The 22,865-nt window shown below is 36.3% G+C and overlaps 1 non-coding gene across 1 annotated transcript; it reads left to right on the top strand.

The window, feature by feature from the left end:
- The first annotated feature begins 1,577 nt into the window (after positions 1-1,577).
- Positions 1,578-1,684, top strand: LOC121230990 (small nucleolar RNA R71). The gene has a single exon (XR_005929060.1). It is a non-coding gene; the product is annotated as a small nucleolar RNA R71 (small nucleolar RNA).
- Positions 1,685-22,865: the final 21,181 nt, after the last annotated feature.

Here is a 22,865-nt window from a genome sequence, read left to right as displayed (position 1 = left end):
GCAAAGTGGATTGTATCATGTGGTTAGTTTTAGTAGAATGATTTAAATGATCACCTTCATTTCCTAATATGTTGCCAGAATTGCGAGCTTGAAGGGTGATTGTTTTGTCTCCCACTCGGAGTGTAAGTTCACCTGCGCCAACATCAATGATGGTTTTAGCAGTTGCTAAAAAGGGCCTTCCTAGAATTAAGGGAGTGTTGCTATCCTCTTCTATGTCTAGAACAACAAAGTCAACGGGAAATATAAATTTATCGATTTTAACTAGGACATCTTCAATAATACCCCTAGGGAATCTTATAGTTTTATCTGCTAATTGAATGCTCATCCTAGTCTATTTGGGTTTCCCAAGACCTAGTTGCTTAAACATTTTGTAAGGCATGACGTTGATACTAGCCCCTAGATCAGCCAATGCATAATTAATGTTTAAACTACCAATTAAGCAAGGAATCGTAAAACTCCCTGGATCTTTTAGTTTGTTGGATAATTTATTTTGGAGAATGGTCGAGCAAACTGCGTTCAGCTTCACATGCGACGCCTCGTTCAAATTTCACTTATTTGCTAAAAGCTCCTTTAAATATTTCATTGTGTTTGGCATCTGCGATAGAGCTTCAATAAACGGTAAGTTAATATGTAATTTTTTTAAGAGTTTAAGGAATTTACCACATTGTTCATCTGAGCGGTCTTTCCTTGTCGCGTTGGGGTATGGCACACGAGGTTTATATTCGACAGTCACTGGTTTGTTTTTATTATAATCTACCTTACCTTGACCTTTGCTTACCACAGTTTCGTGCCTCGGTTCTGGTTCAGGCTCAACGACTCCTTCGTCATCTTGAATATTAATTGCGTTGAGTTGGTCCCTTGGGTTAGGTTCAATATTACTTGGCAAACTACCTTGTGGTCGTTTGGAGATCAGTTTGGAAAGCTCGCCTATCTGAGTTTCGAGCCCTTGGATCGACGCTTGTTGATTTTTAGGTGCTGTCTCAGTGTTTTGAAAACTAGTTTCTGACACCGAAATAAACTTTGAGAGTATCTCTTCAAGCTTTGGCTTCTTTTCCCGTTGGTAGGGTGGTTGTTGGTAGCCTAGAGGATGTTATGGTCTTTGATTTCCTTGACTGCCCCACGAGAAATTTGGGTGGTTCCTCCAACCTGCATTATAAGTGTTACTATATGGATTGTTTTGAGGTCGAGGATTATTACCCATATAATTTAATTGCTTGTTATCCATGTTGTAGCCATAAGGTTGGTATTCCGAATGGTTTGTTCCACCTCCACTTGCTTTGCACTGCATTACTGGGTGAACATGTGAAGAATTAAGAAAACCATCAATCTTTTTATTTAAGAGTTCTACCTAATTAGAGAGCATGGTGACCGAATCGACGTTATAAACGCTGGCTATTTTCGTTGGCTTTGTCCTCATGACTTGCCACTGATAGTTATTTAGTGACATCTCTTCCATAAACTCATAGGCATCTTCCGGTGTTTTATTGTTGACGGTTCCGCCAGCAGCTGCGTCAACCATTTGCCGAGTTGAAGGATTCAGACCATTGTGAAATGTTTGTACTTGGAGCCATAGCGGTAACCCATGGTGAAGGCACCTTCTCAGAAGGTCCTTGTATCTCTCCCATGCATCGTAGAGTGTTTCTAAATCCATCTGCACAAAAGAAGAGATATCATTACGTAATTTAGCCGTTTTAGCCGGTAAAAAACATTTTAGTAAAAATTTTCGGTCATTTGTTCCCAAGTAGTAATTGATCCTCGTGGTAACGAGTTCAACCACTGTTTAGCTTTGTTCCTCAATGAAAATAGAAATAACCAAAGACGAATGGCATCATCAGAAACGCCATTGATTTTAAATGTATCGCATAGTTCTAAAAAGTTGGCTAAATGAGTGTTGGGATCCTTATCCTGCAAACCATCAAACTGAAAAAATTGTTGTATCATTTGATTAGTGTTAGGTTTTAATTCAAAAGTATTTGCAGCTACAACAGGTCTAACTATGCTCGATTCAGTTCCTGTTAAAGAGGGTTTAGCATAATCATACATAGTGCGTGGAGTAGGATTTTGATTAACCGCAATTGCAGGAGGTAGCTGATTGCCTTGGTTTTTAGCCATCTCTTCGGTTGGGGGTTGAGTATCGTCTTCTTACTCGCTCTCTGTGTATCTTAAGCTTTGTCATATTTCTCTTTGGTTTCTACAAACTGTGAGATTGATTTCTTCGCCAAAAAGCAGTGGCCCTGACGGGTTTCTTCTAGTCATAAACTATGAAAACCTGCCAAGAGAAGGAAAAAATAAGTTAATAAATAATAATAAAATTAAATTAAATTGCAAGAAAAATAAATAGCTAAAGTAATAAAAATTAAGTGTTCCTAATATCTTAGTTCCCCGGCAATGGCGCCAAAAACATGATCGCGTTGTTTCGTGATAGGTTTTAAATATTTATAATTACTCATTCTTAAACTAACTATTATCGTGATGTAGGCAAGTGTACCTATCGAACAGTAGTATAGTTTTAGCAAGACCGGATTGTCAAACCCAAAGGAACTAAAAGTACTAGTAATTACTGTCTTTTTATCATCTAGCCTAAGAATAATGGGGTTTTGTTTTTAACTAACTAATTGTCTAAACTAAGAACTCACAGAGAATAGAATTGGGGAATTGGTTTTGGGAAAATCGATTGAATGAAGACAATACCCAAGGAAAAATTCACCTAGACTTTACTTGTTATTCTGGCTCCGAATCGGACGATTTATTCATTCAACTTGTTCTGTAGAGATCCCTAAGTTACGTTATTGTCCCTATTCAAGACTAATAACGTCTAATCCCTAGATTGAATAACCGAGACTTTTCTCTAATTAACACTCTAGGGTTGCATTAACTCGATCTATGGATCCCTATGTCTAGGCGTGAAATCAACTCCTCTTAATTATGATAAATGTACTCTTAGCCAGGGTCTATTCCCTCTGAATAAGAGCTTATCTTGAATTAGAATCTTGGGATATCAAAACAAGAATTAAGAACACATAATTAAGAACAAGTTAAATATTTATCATACAATTTAGAAAATAATAACAAGATTCGTCTTAGGTTTCATTCCCCTTAGGTATTTAGGGGATTTAGTTTATAACTAAATAAGAAAACATCTTAGAAAAATAAAGAATACAAAACATAAAGAAAACTAAAAACTCCTGAAGGGGAATTGAGGAGAGATTTTTAGTCTTGATGATGAATCCGGCTTCTGAGATGAATCAATCGGCTTCCTTGGAGTAATTCCTTACTCCCTATTATGTGTGCCCCATTTTCTCCTCTTTTAGGGTGTATTTATAAGCTTTGGAATGCCTATGAGCCCTCAAAAGTGGCATTCTCTGAATTGGACTCAACTTGGGCTCGGTAGGGACACGCATGTGGCACACACCCGTGTTCGATTACTTTAGGTGTGCTCAAGCCTGCAAAATTGACACGACCGTGTGGTCTGCCGGTGTGAGGAGGTCCAGGCCGTGTTGATTTCGTACTCTGGCCCATTTTCTCCATTTTTAGCCCGTTTCTCGTTCCTTTCGCTCTCCTATTTTCTCCTAAGTATAAAACATGAAATTAAAGAATTAGAAGCATCAAATTCACCAATTTTAATGGAAAATCATCCATAAAGTGCGTTAGACATGGAGTAAAAATATGTATAAATTACGGTTTATCACACTGACACATGTAACCATGCCGATGCATGTCCCAGACATGTCTGTCACTAGCACATCTCGTAGCCGACGCATGTCCTAGACATGTCTGACACTGGCTAACATCTCGAGGCCGATGCATGTCCCAGACATGTCTTACACTAGCACTCGTGTCAATGCTGATGCCTTGTCCCTGACATGGTCTTACACTGGCTCTCATTATGTGGCCGATGCATGTCCCAGACATGTCTAACACTGGCGCACATACCTCATGTATTGCCATGGTCTAAACATGGTCTTTTCTGTTAATTCATTAGTGAACGATCATACCCATTCCCTACGTTCCACCCAATTTGATCTTTCATTACAACTTTCATGCTATTGTGACATTTATGATTTTGTAACTGAGATTATAAAGCATAACATTACGGCATCTTGACTTCATTAATCTAGACATAGATGTCAACCTCATGTATATACTGATTATTAATCATGCAATAAAAGCATTCATACATACATTTTGTCATTTCAAGCAATTTTTTTCTTTTATAAACACTTGGCCAATCAAGTTGGACATTTAACATCGTATGAATACTAACATGCATATAAGAGCTTTTCACAACTTATCTTTGTTTTATTCCACTATCTCACATTCTTTAACTCAAGAGTTTCATATAATGAATACTAGTTCATGTAAAAATCATGAATTTCTTTTCATACCTTTCCCATTTTCAGCATATCACAAGCATGATTCAATAATCTGAACTTTACTCTTATCTCTATCAAGGTTTGCTCGGTTGGAACTCATTTCTGTTTTAACCAATAGTTTTGTTAAAGCCGGGAAATATCACACTATTATGAGTAATAGTATGGCATGTATAGCTAGACTCTCTTACGTTAGGTTAGTCCAAGAATCAACTAAACCATGCTCTGATACCACTAAATGTAACAACCCTCGCCCGTCTCCGATGCCGGGATAGGGTTCGAGGTGTTACCTGACTTAAACTCAAAAATCACACAAAAATCGGGTCGTAAAATTTTGATCAATTTAAAACTTTTCATTTCACATACATTTTGTCCCTTAAACGGGCTCATGAGGCCCAAAACATGTATTAGAAGAGATTCGAGACTAAATCAAGAACTTAAGGAAAACTTGAAAAATTTCATGCTTTAAGGCTCCACACGCCCGTGTGGATATAGACCGTGTAGTCACACACACCCGTGTGGCTTGGGACACGCCCGTGCCCTTAGCCCGTGTGCAACACTGACTTTAAAATACGGCCATGGCACACGCCCATGGGGGCACACCGTGTGTCACACACGGTCTAAACACACGCTCGTGTGTCTACCCGTGTAGACAATTACAAGGCTATTTTCCAAGCCATTTGTCACCCTCACAACATATGCACACATACTTATCCAAGATATACAACATGGCATAAATGAGCTCTTAAACATCTACAAACATGTTATGCTCATGTCAATTTCTTATGCAATAAATATCATAGAATTTACTCACATCATTACCACATACTTGTCATAAGTATCATTATGTCACAAACCTCATGTCCATCACTAGGCATGCATAATCATATCCACAAACCATTTATGTGGCATTATTAACTATTTACCAATCACTTAATCTTGCATCAGTTACTAACTCATCAATAAATCTCAATTCAATCTTTAGGCATACATGTTGTAAGCCACATCACAAGAGATAATAACATACATGCATAAGAATAATCATATAGGCCCATAATGTCATTAGCCGACATAAGCCCATTCACATGACTATATACTAACTTAAGAACAAGCCAATGCCTTTGGCTATATCATAATATCACATACTCAACATTAAAATCCTATACATGCCATAGACTCAAAACACTAGGATTTACTTACGCCGATAGCGTTAACTCGATAGTGTTATAATATCTCTGACGGCCTCCAACCCGAGCTAACCTGGCAACCCTAGGGAGGATGGGAAAGGAAGGTTGATAAGCTTTACGCTTAGTAAGTTCATATGAAAACAATAAACAATTCATTAACATGTTTTTATCAATGTTTACAACATATTCTCAAATTCACGACAAGTTGTCTTCCTGAGCAATAGTCACTAAATTATATATATCTGGAGCTACGGAACTCCAAATTAAGTTTCATTAATTTTCTTTGAAACTAAACTCATGTATCTTTCTACCATAAAATTTCCAGAATTTTTGGTTCAGCCAATTAGTATAGTTTATTCCTCAAATTTACCCCTGATTCACTGTCTGATAGTTCAGACCCTTCTGCCTAAAGTTCAATTAACTCATAGCACATGACTCGAATAATGTTCTTGTCTATTTCTCTTGAAATTAGACTCATTAAGAATTCTAGAAATATAAATCATAATTCATAACCATTTTTTTACAATTTATAATGATTTCTCAAATCAGAATAGGGGATTTCGAAGTCAATCTAACTCAATCCTATGCAACTTCAAATAGCTAATTATATGAAATTCTTTTGCTTACACGGTTTCTTTTATCAGAAACTATACTCAATAAGATTTATTTCCATATTTTATTCAGCTTCTAACTCATTTTCACTATTTTTAGTGTATTTTCAAAGTTACACTACTGCAGTAACTTAAATATGTCAAGGATAAGTTACTCATTCATGATCGTTGTTCACAAATTTAATACAACATCATTTTATCCATCATGGTAAGAACACATATTTATGCATCATAGATCATCACATACCAAGGCATTCTCATAGGCTTAGTGTATATACCTGCACAACTCGTAACATAACTCAGGTGCATACTCACCAATGACTTACCTCATTGGGACCATCATCAACTCTTTCCTCGGCTTACCCATTGAACACTTAGAATACTAATTGGATACTCGGAAAAACCTTTGTACATAAGTGCCTCAACTGTAGCTAAAGCTACCTCATATCTCATGACATTTAAATGTTCACTCTCGAGCTAGTCATCTAGACTCATAATTCCTAGTGACATGTCACTCGTATCCTATTTTTTTCCTAAAGTTCAAACGAGATGTTTCCTCGCTTATCAAGGCTTTGTCTCATCATATTTATATTAATCACATACACATTAATATTTGTACAATTCATGTGATGATAGCATTTAAAAATACATGGATAGCATGGTATTATTTACATAGGAACTTACCTCGATACCACAAAGGTGAAAAAGGCGTAATCGTCCATAAATTGATTTTTCTCGTTCTAGGCCCAAATCGCATTTTTCAACATCTAAAACATCACATTTAACTAATTAAAACAATTTACTGATCAAATTAGTCCATTGACACACTTTGGCAAAATTATAAATTTTTCCCCTCTATTTTGCCAAAATTACCAAATTGCCCCTAGGCTCGTAAAATGATTTTTATTCAATTTCTTTACTCTTTAAGACTAGATGAACCATTTTCATAACTATAGAAACTGACAATATCAACTATTTCATACACTTACACTTATTATACTACTTTGTAAAATATCCCCTTTTTACGAGTTTTCATGCAATCTTCCTTCACAAAAAAAATGTTTATAACACTACCAAGACTCATTTTATTCCATAAAAGCTCAGAAAACAACACATATTATTTCATGGAAAAATCCTAGACTCTTAATCATTTTGCAAAATAATCCACTCTTATGAAAGCTCGTGCTTTAGGGGTTCCAAAAATGTAAAAATCTTCAAGAAAAAGCATTAAAATCACTTACTCTCAAGGGAGTTTCTTTGATAAAAGTTAAAAGCTTTTATCACCTAATATGACATAACCTTTATGTTTCTGGTATTTTTGGTCAAAGAAGAAGGAATAAAATGAAAAAGTTGAAGCTAAGTCCTTAGGGTACTATTTTATCACCTAATATGACATAACCTTACCAAATACATTGACCATTTGAAATTTCATGTCCCATGGCCGGCCAAGCCATATTTAGGGGTCTAGTTTCACTTTAAAGCCCCCCAATTTTAATAATCTGGCTACTAGACATATTGGGGTACTAAAATACAACTTTTACCTTTTACGCAATTTAGTACTTTTTCAAAATTGGACTAGATATCGCTAAAATTAATATACCAAAAGTTTCATGCACCTTTATAAACATGTTATATCACATAAAAAATATCAAAATAATTTTCTCTGGCCTCAGAATAGTGGTTCTGAAACCACTGTTCCGACTAGGCCTAAAATCGGGCTGTTACAGTCTGTACCTGGTTTTAAATGTAGTTTTCGGCACATCCAAATCTTTCACTCGTAGTTGATAATAGCCAGATCAAAGATGAGTCTTCGAGAGTACTGTAGTACCTTTCAACTTATCTTATCAACGAGAGGCTTACTAACTTGGACTGATTCCATACCTTGAGAAATAACGAGAACTGGTTGGGGAATAGGAGGGAGTGGAGGTTGTTGAGCAGTCGAGTTCATCTGTACGAACTCCGTGAACCATTCATTCATCCTTTATAAGAAGGCTTCCTTAGCCTCTCCTCCCCGGCGATCAGATATGGGCCTCGTACAACTCGAAGCTTCTCTGTGAACAAAGGCTTGAGTGTTGCTCACAACTTTATCAGAATTAGCTCGGTTGGATGTCATTGCTATAAAAAAACATGTTTTAAAACGGTCAGGAGATATCACCCTATCACAGGTTATATAATGACATGTATAGCTAGACTCATACATGTTATGTTCAGTCTAAGAATCGACTAAACCTGGCTCTGATACTAATAAATGTAACACCCCTAACCAGTATCCGTCACCAAAATAGGGTTATGAAGTATTATCGAAGTTTACAGTACAAACAAACAAAATTTTGAACATGTCATAATATATCAATTTTCATATAAAAAATGAATCAAAATCATTCATATTGTCCCATTTACGAGCCCTTGAGGCCTAAAATTTGCATTAGAAAGAAGTTGGGACTAAATAAAAAACTTAGAGAATTTTTCAAAAAACATTGAAACTTTTCAAAGCTACAGGGGTCACACGGCCATATGGCCAGGTCATGTGACTCACACGGCCAAGAGACATAGCCGTGTCTTAGGCTGTGTGGGCATTCGAAATAGGGACACATGACCATGTCTCAGCCCGTGTCTGTGCCCCTGTAACTCACTGACTTGACCCACACGGCCAAGCTACACCTCCGTTGATAAACCATAAAAGTAACATGTTTTAATCTCATGCTTGGCATGTTTTTGGATGATTTATTATGTGAATTAGTGAATTTGATGCTCCTAATCCTTTAAATATATGTTTCTATACTTAGGTGAGCATAGAGAAGTGAAAGAAGAGAAAAACACGCTAAAATAGGACAAAAAGAGCTATTTTCAGGAACCACACGGCCTGGGCACACGCCCATGTGCCGGCTCGTGTCGATATCACCCACTGTTTCCCAAACACGTTGAAAAACCCAATTTTTAGGTTTTCTAAGCATTCTAAAGTCTATAAATGCACACTAGAAGAGGACTTAAAGGGGACACAGATTAGAACAAAGAAATTACTCGAAGAACACCGTCGGAATCAACTTAGAATCGGATCTTCTTCAAGATTGAAGATCTCCATTTAAAATTTCCTTCGAAGTTTTATTGGGTTTCTTATGCCTTGTTGTTATTCTAATTTTGGGATGTTTCCATCCCAGATTATGAACTAAATTCCCTAGATACCTAGGAAGGATGAACCCTATGATGGATCTTGTTATTTAATTTCTAAATTACATGATAAATACTTGATTTCTTGTTCTCAATTATGTATGCTTATTTCTTGCTTTAATATTTTCAGGATATTAATTCAAGTGTGATGTGTTTATTTTAATGGAGCAAAAATCCTTGCATCAGAGTAGACCCGGCATAATTGAGTGGAGTTGCATGTAATCCTAGAAATAGGATGACATAAATCTACCAGGTTAGAGTCAAATCTAATAGGGGAATCCATAGATCGAGTTAATATGACAATAGGAGTTTTAATTAGAAGGAGATTTCAATTAATCAACCTAGAGTCAATTGTTCTTACTCTCGAAAGAGATATTAACATAATTTAGGGATTTCTATGGATCAAGGCACAAATGAATAAATCGTTTAATTTAGATTCAGAATAATAAGTGAAGTCTAGGTGGATTCTTTCCTGGGTATTGTCTATCTCATTGGTTTTCTTCAAATATTTTCCCAATTTGCTCTTTGTCATGTTCTTAGTAATTAGTTTAGTTAATTTTAGATTAAAAACAATTCTATCAATTTATCAGCTAGATAATAAAAAGATAGTAATTACTCGTACTTTTAGTCCTCGTAGATACGATATTCTCGAGTCACCATAGCTATACTACTATTTGATAGGTGCACTTGCCTTTGTCGTGATTTTAGTTAATTTAGTGACTCATCAAGTTTTTGGCACCATTGCCAGGGAACTAAAATATTAGGAAAACTAGATTTTTACTAATTCAGCCATTTTTATTTTTTATTGCATTTTATTTTGTTTTTAGTTTTTTTGTCTAATTCTTCTTTTGTTTGCTTCAGGTAGGTTCCTTTAGTTTATGACTAGAAGAAACCCGTTAGGACCTTTAGTATTCGATAGTGAGATTGAAAGCATAGCTCGCAAAAACTGTAGAGAAGCAAGACAGAGTCAACAAAGTACAGTGGAAGACCCGTGTCCCTTACCCATGTCCTTCACATGGCCTAAACACGCCTGTGTCATCGCCCGTGTCCAAAAACCTAGACATTTTATTTATGACGTCATCGCTCATTTAGGGGCACATGGCCAAGGTACATGCCCGTGTGCTAGGCCGTGTCCTTCACACGGTTGAGACACACGGTTATGTTTCTACCCATGTGTTTACTACCATGCATACTGACTTAGAAATTTTTAGTGCAGGGGACACACGACCATTCAACATGCCCATGGGGTAGACCATGTGTCACACACGGTCTAGACACATGCCCGTGTGTCTACTCGTGTGGACCATTTAAAGGCTATTTTCCTGGCCAATAGTCACCCACAATCACCCATACATTCAAACATACTTTATAACATGCAACATGACATATTTAGGCACTCAAATATTCCCTACCATGACACTCTCACATCTTCATAATGTCATTCTATTTCACATCCATTTGTTGTACCATTTAAAGGCATTCCACACCAATCTCATGCATTATTAAACTTGTTACCATAACTTCAAGTTTAGTATTCATGCATATAATCATTTTAAGCTATTAGGTCACCCCTTATCCTTTATCACCAGATTCGTACTTTACCATACATTCATTGATCAACAACGTATCACTTCATTATCATTCAATCACAAAGTAATAACATATCCTACCGTCAAAGCACTAGCGCATGCATGCATGGGTAATTAGATTACAACCCAAATGATCAAATATGAACCATACCACATGGCCAATACAAAATGAATCATCATTATCATAGGCCTCCACAATTTGCCCAAATAGCATGACACATATAACAAAATGACCAAGTTTTCTATACATGTCATACTCAAAATAACAATTTGACTATACCCAATAGTCTTTTGATATGTGATCAAACACTCTGATAGCTTCCGATCCACGAGCTTGATTGGCAGAACTACAATGAGTGGAAAGAGAGGGGAGTAAGCATTAAAGCTTAGTAAGTCCACATACAAATAATATGAAATGATAGTAAGGAATCAACATTTAGAAACATAGCAATATATACATAAAGAATATTCATCATTCAAACCTTTTTGAATACTTATCATATGTTCCTATATATATATATACAGAAACTTCTCACCATAAGTCATTCTTCATCAAGGCATTGCTCATGAGTTTTGCATATATAGTTGTACTCATCGTAAAATATCCATAATCATACCTCTTTCATATGTCCTCCTCGGGACTTTCATTACAATCATTACATTACCCGTTGAACACTCGGAATATTATTGGATACACGAAAACCTTGCACATAAGTGCCACATATACAAACATAGTTGAAGCTACCACATAACATGCAACACATCCATAATAAACTCAGACCTCTCAACGAGCTTGGATGTTACATGAATCGCATCCATTATGAACTCAAACCACTCAACAAGCTCGGATGCTCACATCCATAATGAACTCGAACCTCTTAACCAGCTCAGATGCCACATATCTCACGAACCCGGACCACTCAATGAGTTCAGACTTCTTAGTTCCTAGTGACATGTCACCTGTATCCTAAACTATTCCTAAGGTTCAAACGGGATTTTTCCTTACTTGCATATAATATCTCCATCGTACTTGCTCGTAACGTCGTGGATAACGACCATAATAACATTCATGGTTTCATAACAATCAACAATCATATAACTCATAATTGCAATAAAACATTTATTACAATAAATTAAAGCACTAAAACATACTACAACACCACATTATTTGCATATGTACTACCTCGGTACAAAATGATGATAATCGAGCCTAATCGTCGTATACTTTATTCTTTCCTCGATCAAGTCTTGGTTCACATTTTTCTTGATCTATAATGCGAAATTTAACTTATTTACTATTCACATTATTCAAATGGGTCTATAACTCATACTTTTAAAATTTTAGATTTTGTCCCCTAAACTTTCAAAGATTTACACTTTGGTCCCTAGACTCGTGAAATGAAATGCATGCATTTTCTTGGTTACCCAAACCTGACCGAGCCTTTACTAAGCTTATATCAACCCATATTTTCTCTTATTCCACGTTATTACTATTCTCTTTTACACTTTTACAAACAAGTCCCTTGTTTAGGTGTTTTCACTAAAAATCACCTAGTAAAAGATGTTTATCATGCATCAAACATTCATATTCCTCCATTAATCATCAAAATAAATGCATGTTACACATGGGTCAAATTTTATACATGAACCCTAGCTCAAAATATAGCTAGAAATGGTTAGATCATGCTTCAAGGACTTCAAAAATGCAAAGAACATTAAAAATGAGGCTAGGATGCACTTACAATCAAGCTTGAAAATGTTGAACAAACCCTAGCTATGGTGTCTTGCAAATTTCAACAATGAAGGAAGAAGATGGACACCAATTTTGACTTATTTTTCATTATTTATTCTTTTAATTTCCAAATGAACAAAATGCTCTTCGGGTTTTTCTTTCACATTTTTCCTATGCATGTCCATTTTTGTCCAAAATTATAGAAATTTGTCAAATTGCTAATTATGACCCTTTAATTCAATATCTAATGCAATTTCATGCTTAAAGCTTCTAGAATGCAAGTTTTTCACTTTATTCAATTTGGTCCCTGAAATGCAATTAGACATTTTATTCATCGAATTTCTTCATGAAACTTTCACACAAGTATGCATTCATAACATAAACCTCAGAAGAATCATAAAATAATTATTTCTATCTCGGATTTGTGGTCTCAAAACCACTGTTCCGACTAAGCCCTAATTCAGAATGTTACAACTCTCTCCCCTTTAGGGATTTTCGTCCCCGAAAATGTTACTAGTAAAAAGGTTTGGGTATTGTTTCCTTATGGCCTGCTCGGGCTCCCATGTAGCCTCTTCAAGCCCATGTCTTTTCCATAAAACTTTTACAAGAGGAACACTTTTGTTTCTCAATTGCTTGACTTCCCTAGCCAAGATCTTAACAGGTTCCTCACCATAAGTCATGTCCGGTCTGATTTCAACTTCAGCCGGTACAATCACATGTGAAGGGTTAGATCTATAGTGGCACAACATGGACACATGAAATGCATCGTAAATCTTTTCTAATTCAGCCAAAAAATCCATTCAATAAGCAACAGGCCTATCCTTTCGGTAACCTCATACGGTCCTATAAAATGAGGACTCAACTTGCCTTTTCTATCGAATCCCAAAACCTTCTTCCATGGTGATACTTTAGGAATACCTTGTCACCAATTTGATTCTCATTTTCTTCCCTTTTCAAATCCGCATACGACTTTTGTTTATCTGACGCCGTTTTCAAACAATCACGAATTACTTTCACCTTTTCCTCAGTTTCCTTAATCAAATCTATCCCATGAATCTTATTCTCCTTGAGCTCAGTCTAATACAATGGTGTACAACATTTACGTCCATACAATGTTTCATAAGGTGCCATCTTTAAACTCGTCTGATAGCTATTATTATAAGCAAATTCAACCAAAGTAGGTACTTTTCCCAACTACCTTGGAATTCAAGAACACAACATCTAAGCATATCTTCAAGTGTCTGAATTACTCTCTCGGATTGTCCATCAGTCTATGGATGAAAAGCAGTACTAAAATTTAGCTTTGTACAGAAAGCTTCTTGTAACTTCTTCCAAAATCGCGAAGTGAATCTCGGATCCCTATCCGAAATAATCGATAAAGGTACTCCATGAAGTCTCACAATCTCAAAAATATATAGCTCGGCTAACTTATCAAGTGAATAATCAACACATACCGGTATAAAATGATCCGACTTAGTCAATCTGTCCACCACTACCCATACGGCATCTTTCTTTCTTGGTGTCAACAGCAAGCCTGTCACAATTTCAGGAACTAAGAAAGACTGAAGTAAACCTGAAGTTACCTGGTGTTTGGCCTTTACTTGCTGGAAAATCAAGCATCTCGATACAAATTCCGATATATCTCTTTTCATGCCATTCCACCATTACATTTTCTTTAAATCATTATACAATTTTATGCTACCCAGGTGAACTGACATACCTCCATTATGAGCCTTATGCAAAATATTTCAAATTAACTCAGCATTCTTTAGAACACAAATCCTTCCACGAAAGCTCAAACAACCATCAGGATCTCTTTGGAAATCTGATTCACTGCTCGATTCACACTGAGCTTTCTTAGCTTGCAACTCTTTATCAACTTCTTGAGCATCACAAATATGTTGAAGAAAAGTCGGTCTAGCTTTTAACTCTGCTAGAATAGTACCATCATGAAATAGGGCTAGCCGTGCATTTATAGCTCTCAAAACAAATAAAGACTTTCTACTCAAGGCATTGGCAACCATATTTGCCTTATCGGGGTGATAGTCTATCACAAGCTCATAATATTTTAACAATTCAAGCCATCTTCGTTGCCTCAAGTTCAAGTCCTTTTGAGTCATCAAATATTTAAAACTTTTATGATCTGAATAGACATGGCATTTCTCCCTTAATAGGTAATGCTGCCAAATCTTCAAAGCAAATACAATAGCGGCTAATTCTAAATCATGCATAATTCTTCTCATGGGGCTTCAGTTGCCTCGAAGCATAAGGTACTACCTTACCTTATTGCATAAGGACACAACCTAGTCCATTCAAGGATGCATCACTATAAATCACAAATTCTTTCCCTGATTCTGGTTGTACTAACATTGGTGCCTCGGTTAACAACACTTTTAGTTTCTCAAAACTCTATTAGCACTTCTCCGTCTATTTGAACTTAACATCCTTTTGCAACAACCTCGTCATTGGGGTGGCTATCATCGAAAATCCTTTCACAAACTGTCTGTAATAATTGGCTAAACCCAAAAATCCCTTAACTTCAGTTACATTCCTTGGCGGCTTCCATTTGACAGTAGCAGAAATCTTACTGGGATCAACTCGTATACCATCCCCTGAAACAATGTGGCCTAAAAACATATCCTCTCGAAGCCAAAACTCACTTTTACTAAACTTGGCATATAACTATTTATCCCTTAGAGTTTGTAAAATAGCTCTCAAGTGCTCGGCATGCTCTGCCTCATCTCTAAAATAAATCAGAATATCATCGATAAAAACTACAACAAACTTATCTAAATATAGCCGAAAAATCCTGTTCATTAAATCCAAAAACACAGCAGTAGCATTCGTTAGTCCAAATGGCATAACAAGAAACTCATAGTGGTCATACCTCATTCTAAAGGCAGTGTTAACCACATCAGACTCTTCTACACATAACTGGTAGTATCCGGACCTCAAGTCTATCTTAAAGAACCACGTCGCACCCTTCAGCTGATCAAACAAGTCATCAATCCTTGGAAGAGGATACTTATTTTTAATTGTCACTTTACTGAGTTACTAGTAGTCAATGAATAATCTCATAAAGCCGTCTTAATTTTTCATGAACAGTACGGGAGCACCCCACGGCAAAAAACTTGGTCTCGCAAAACCTTTGTCGGTCAGCTCTTGCAACTGTGACTTCAATTCTTTTAATTCAGTCGGGGCCATTCTATGTGGGGCAATAGTGATGGGTGTCGTCCCTAGCATTAGCTCAATACTGAATTCCACTTCTCTAACTGGAGGCAAACCTGACAATTCTTCCAGAAATACATCCGCATACTCAGAACCGACACTAATTTGATTTTCAATTCAGATTCTTTTGAATTCAATAGATATGCCAAATAAGCTTCATACCCCTTTCTTAAGTATCTCTGAGCAATCATTGAAGAAATCATCATTGGCGACTTATCTCATCATCTGATTCAACCCGAAGAATTTCACCATTTTTACGTTTCAATTCCATAACTTTTTATCTACAATTCACTATAGCCTCATGTAATGTAACCAATCTATACCCAGTATAACATCAAATTCATCAAACAGTAACAACATCAAGTCGACTGGAAAACAATGATCTTTAACCATCAAAGGACATTTCTTACATACTTTATCAACTATCACATGCTTTCCTAACGGGTTAGACACCTTAATTACAAATTCTGTAGACTCGATAGGTATATTCATACTTGATGCCAATTTCATACACACATACGAATGAGTGGAGCTAGGGTCTATCAAAGCAATAACATTAGTATCATAGAGAGAAAATTTACCAGTGATCACATGAGGAGAAGTTGTGTCTTCGCGTGCACATATGGCATAGGCTCTAGCCGGAGCTCTAGCTTCAAACCTCACTGCTGTATCTCGCGTCACATTCTTACTACCTGATTCATCCTTGGCATTCCTCGAGGGTCGTCCCCTAGAAGCTGCGCCACTCGGTCTGGGACTCTGAAATCTTTCTTTTTCCATCATCTCGGGACAGTCCTTAATAAAGTGGCCTAAAGAACCACATTTAAAACATGATCCTTCCCTCACTCTACAGTTTCAAAAATGACATCTACCATATTATGGACATTCAGCCTTGGAAGGTTTAGCGTTACCTATGCTTGCCACAAACGTAGCCTGAGATCTAAAACCCAAATTTTGCTTTCTATGATTCCCGTATGAATATCCAGCTGACACATGTGAACGAGAATACATCTCTCTAGATTTCTTAGACTGGGATGGCAATAACTTACACATGTACCTCTTTCTTGTATCTCTTACATCAGACTCGGCCTTCTTCCTCTCTTTAACTAAGTCTTCGACTTTATAAGCCCGTTCAACAAGTACCATAAATTCTTTCAACTCAAGAATACCCACTAATGTCTTAATATCCTCGTTGAGCCCATCTTCAAATCTTCTACACATCTTAGCTTCGGAAGGTACACACTCCCGAGCATATTTGCTAAGTCTGACAAATTCTCTCTCATATTCACTAACTGTCATATGACCCTGTTTCAATTCCAAGAATTCCTTACGCTTTTGTTCGATGAATCTTTCACTAATGTATTTCTTTCAAAATTCCTCTTGAAAGAATTCCCAAGTAACCCTCACTGGTGGTACTACAGATATTAGCGTTCTCCACCAGTGATACGCTGCATCTCTCAACAAGGATATGGCACATTTTAAACACTCCTTTAGTGTACATAACAATTCATCAAATACCCGTATCGAGTTCTCTAACCAGAACTCCGCTCTTTCGAGGTCATCATTAGCATTTGCCCTAAATTCTTTGGCACCTTGTTTCCGAATTCTATCAATAGGTGTTCTAGCAAATCTCATGAAATCCATATGTTGAAGCATCACAGGTGCGGGTTGAGGATTTGGGGAAGGTGGGGGAGGTTGAGCATTCAAGTTCGTTCAAACAAACTTCGTATACCATGCATTCATCAATGTGGAGAAAGGCTTCTCTGCCACCTTCTCCTCTACTGACAGTTTCAAGCCTACTTTTAGATGGCACCTCTTTTTTTGCTGGAGTAGGCGCGTTACTTTCTACGTCATCCCCCACTGCTCTGTCGGGATCCATTTGCTATATGAAAACACATTTTAATATTTTCAGGAGTCATTACACTGTCATTACTTATATATATATACGTATTGCATGTATAGTTAGACTAAAATACGCTAGTTTTGTAACACCCCCTACCTGTCTCCAACCCCGAGAAAGGATATGATGCATTAACAGACTTAAACGCAAACAATCATGCAAACCAGGCCATAAAATTTCATTCATATTCTAAAACATTCAATCACATGCACATAGTCCCTTATTTGGGTTTACGAAGCCCAAAACATACTTTAGAAAGGGTTCGATACTAAACCGAGAACCTTGGAAAGCTCTGGGAAAAACTTAGAAATATTTCTCATGAAACAGGGTCACACGCCTATGTGCCATCAACATGCCTGTGTCCTGAGGTCGTGTAACTCTCTGTTATGATGTCAGCAAATAAATTGAACCACACGGCCAGGCCACACGCTTGTGTCACCAGGCCGTGTCCCTCACACGGTTGAGACACACGGCCGTGTCTCATCCCGTGTAGTTAACTCTTAGGCCATTTTTCAAGCCTTTTTGTTACCCTTACATGTACACACATATACATGAATCCAGTGGCATTAAACATCCTGAATTATTATACAAACATATCATTTACCTATCAACATACATGTGTTACACCTTCCCACATTAAGCCAAGACTAGCCATACCATAGTTATCTTTGTGCCAATTTATTTCAACTTATCATCAAACTTCTATGTTCAAAGCATTATTATTTATCTCCATATTACACATTTAATTCATGGTAATAAAACATGCATTCAACACACATGACATATTGCCAACCATGCATGACAAACAAACATAATCATATCTTCACATCATAAGCAATAAATCATAACTTGACTAGCTATACTTACAAGCCATAATCAATATGAGCCATATCTCATGGCCATATACAATAGCTCAAAATAGGTTAATACATTTGGCCAAATCATAATAACACATGTCATAGATATAGGTCCCTATACATGCCACTCACTTGATAATTCTAACATATGTAACAATATTCCAAAGGTATTGACTTGATAGTGTGATGCCGCCTTCGACTATCTCCAACCCTGAGCCGACCTGACAACAGTAAAAAAAATGGAAAAGAGGGAGCAAGCTTAAAGATTAGTAAGTCCATATGAAAATAATAAGCAAATTATTAACATGATTCCATCGAAATATAATCATAATTACACATTTACTTATTTTCTGGTCATGCTATTTTCTCAAGTCATAGTTACTAAATTATTTATATGTGGAGCTGCAGAACTCCAAATCAAGATCTGCAAATTTCCCTTGAAACTAGACTCATATATCTTTCTACCATAAAATTTCCAAAATTATTTGTCTGGCCAGTAAGTATAGTTTCTTCTTTAAATTTACCATTGTTCTGCTACTTGACAGCTTTGACCTTTCTTTACTAAAAAGCAATTATCTCATAGTACAAGTTTCGATTAATGTTTCTGTCTATTTTTCTTGAAACTAGATTCATTAATCATTTTAATCATATAAAATATAACCCATAATTATTTTTTTTACAATTTTTAATGATATTTCCAAGTCAAAATAGGGGATTCTCAAATCATTCTGAAACTATCTCACAAAAATTCAAATATCTCATAATATGAAATTATTTTGCTTACTTTGTTTCCTTTATATGAAAATAAACTCAAAAATATTTAATTTCATATCTTATTCAACGTCTAATTCGATTTCCACGATTTTTGGTGATTTTTCAAAGTTACACAACTACTGCTGTCCAAAACTGTTTTATTACAAATTTCACTCTTACATAATTTCACTTACTCTATTCCATCTTACCGAAAGTTCACTCAACAATCGAGCACATTGCTCATAAATTTCCACAAATATATGCCAGCACTTATCCATCACATGGTCATATTCACATGTATTTTCACTTAGTCGATTTCCTGTTGAACTCATCGGAATAATAACATATACATGATTGCCTACACATATTACCACCCTTGTAACAGAAGCCATCTGGTACGCGTAGTAGCCTGCACTTAGCACTACACGTGTGACCTAACTATCTGGTACACGTAGTAGCCTACACTTAGTACTACACACGAGACCTAACCATCTGATACACGTAGTAGCCTACACTTAGTACTACACATGCGACCTAACTATCTGGTACATGTAGTAGCCTACACTTAGTACTACACACGTGACCTAAAACCATCTTAAACACATAGTAGCCTGCACATAGTACTACACATGTGTTCTTACAATGGATCATTCGTATCATTTTTATTCCGAAGGTTCAACCGGGAAATTCCTCACTTTTCAACATTTAACAAACTCATTCATAGTCTATTTCGATTCGTAATTTACATCAAATGATCATTCTATTGTCAGCCACATCTCATATAATAACGAAATATAATAATATAAAAAGAATCATTATATTATTTACATACAAACTTACTTCGAATGCGAGCACGACTATTTATTCCGATTTAGTCCATAATTTCATTCATTCCCAATCTATGCCCAAATCTCATTTTCCTTGATTTATAATATCACATTTAGCTTAATAATTAGTCACATTATTCATATGGGTCCAAAAATCATATTTTCACAAATTTGCATTTTGGCCCTTTAAAATTCACATATTTGTACTTTTTCCCCAAGGCTCGTAAAATGATTTTTATCTAATTTCCTTGCATTTTAAGCCAAGCTGAATCATTTTCATAACTATAGAAGCCTCTAATTTCCACTAAATCACACTTTTATGACAAATTTGGTAACTTTTGCAAAATGGTTCTTTTTGATAATTTCACCGAAAATCACTTAGTAAAAGTCATTTATTACACATCGAGCATTCATTTTCTACTATTAAACATCAAAACACATGCATGTCATCCATGGGTAAATTTTTAAACACAAACCCTAGCTCAAAATATGGGTAGAAATGAGTAGATCTTGTTGCGAGGATTTCAAAAACATAAAAATCATTAAAAACGGGGCTAGAACAGACTTAAAATCGAGCTTGGAAGCTCAAAAAACTCTAGCTATGTCTTCTCCGTGCATGTTTCGGCCATGGGGTAGAAGATGGACAAAAAGTGGCTTTTAACTTTGTTTTTAATTCATTTTAATTACTAGATTACCAAAATGCTTCTAACTTAAAAATATTCTATTTCACCCATTTCATGTCCATTTTTGTCCAACAAATTATCCAATGGTCTGACTACCATTTAAGGGCCTCCAATCTAAAATTTCATAACAATTAGACACCTCTAACATGTAGAACTCTACTTTTGCATTTTTTACAATTTAGTCCTTTTGACCAAATTGAATGCCCAAATGTCAAAATTTTTGAACAAAATTTTCACAAAATCATCCTGTGAAATTGTAGACCATAAAAATATAATAAAAAAAAGTTTATTGTGTCAAATTTGTGCTCCCGAAACCACTATTTCGACTGGGCCCTAATTTGGGATGTTACAAGGTTAGTCCGAGAATCGACTAAACTATAGCTCTGATACCACTAAATGTAACACCCCTTACCCGTATCTGAGATCGGGACAAGGTACAAGGCATTTCCATACATAAACAGGGCATCTCCATAAAATACGGATCATAAAATTTCATTCTAAATTAAAACCGATCAAACAAGATCATATTATCCTTATTATGGACTTGCGAGGACCAAATCATACATTAAAAGCAATCCGAAACTAAACTAAGAACTTAAGAAAATTCTAAGAAAAATTTCTAGGTTTAAGCCTCTCACGCCCGTGTGGAGGTAATGCACACGCCTGTGTGCTTTGGGACACGCCTGTGTCCTATACCCATGTGAAATTTCTAGAATTTATTTTTCATTTCAAACCTACAGGGGTTTTTGCATGGCCAAGCACACGCCCATGTCCCTGGCCCTTGCTCCTCACATGGCCTAGACACACGCCTGTCTCGCCCGTGCCCCAAATCCTGGACATTCTATTTATGACGTCATCGCTCATTTAGGGACACATAGCCAAGGCACATGCACGTGTGCTAGGTGGTGTCCTCTACATAGTTGAGACACACGGTCGTGTCTCTACCCGTGTGTTTACTACCATGCATACTGACTTAGAAATTTTTGGTGTAGGGGACACACAACCATTCAACATACCCATGGGGTAGACCGTGTGTCACACACGGTCTAGACACATGCTCATGTGTCTACCCATGTGGACAATTTAAAGGCTATTTTCCAAGCCAATAGTCACCCACAATCACCCATACATTCAAACATACTTTATAACATGCAACATCACATACTTAGGCATTCAAATACTCCCCACCATGACACTCTCACATCTTCATAATGTCATTCTATATCCCATTCATTTGTTGTACCATTTAACGGCATTCCACACCAATCTCATGCATTATTAAACTTGTTACCATAACTTCAAATTTAGCATTCATGCATATAGTCATTTTAAGCTATTAGGTCACCCCTTATCCTTTATCACTAGATTCATACTTTACCATACATTCATCGATCAACAACGTCTCACATCATGATCATGCACTCACCAAGCAATAGGATATCCTACAGTCAAAGCACTAGCGCATGCATGCATGGGTAATTAGATTACAACCCAAATGATCAAATATGAGCCATATCACATGGCCAATACAAAATGAATCATCATTACCATAGGCTTTCACAATTTGGCCAAATAGCATGACACATATCACAAAATGACCAAGTTTTCTATACATGTCATACTCAAAATAACAATTTCACTATACCCAATAGTCTTTTGATAGTGTGATCGAATACTTTGACAGCTTTCGATCCCCAAGCTAGCTTGGCGGAATTATAAAGAGTGGAAAGAGAGGGGAGTAAGCATTAAAGCTTAGTAAGTCCACATACAAATAATATGAAATGATAGTAAGGAATCAACATGCAGAAACATAGCAACATATACATAAAGACTATTCATCATTCAAACCTTTTTGTATACCTATCATATGTTCATATACATATACATAAACTTCTCACCATAAGTCATTCTTCGTAAAGGCATTGCTTATGAGTTTAGCAAACATGCCTGTACTCATCGTAAA

Source organism: Gossypium hirsutum, chromosome A06, assembly GCF_007990345.1.
Source record: "Gossypium hirsutum isolate 1008001.06 chromosome A06, Gossypium_hirsutum_v2.1, whole genome shotgun sequence".
Taxonomy (NCBI): domain Eukaryota; kingdom Viridiplantae; phylum Streptophyta; class Magnoliopsida; order Malvales; family Malvaceae; genus Gossypium; species Gossypium hirsutum.
The sequence above is the reverse complement of the archived record's forward strand: the minus strand, read 5'-3'. Positions and strand labels throughout refer to the sequence as shown.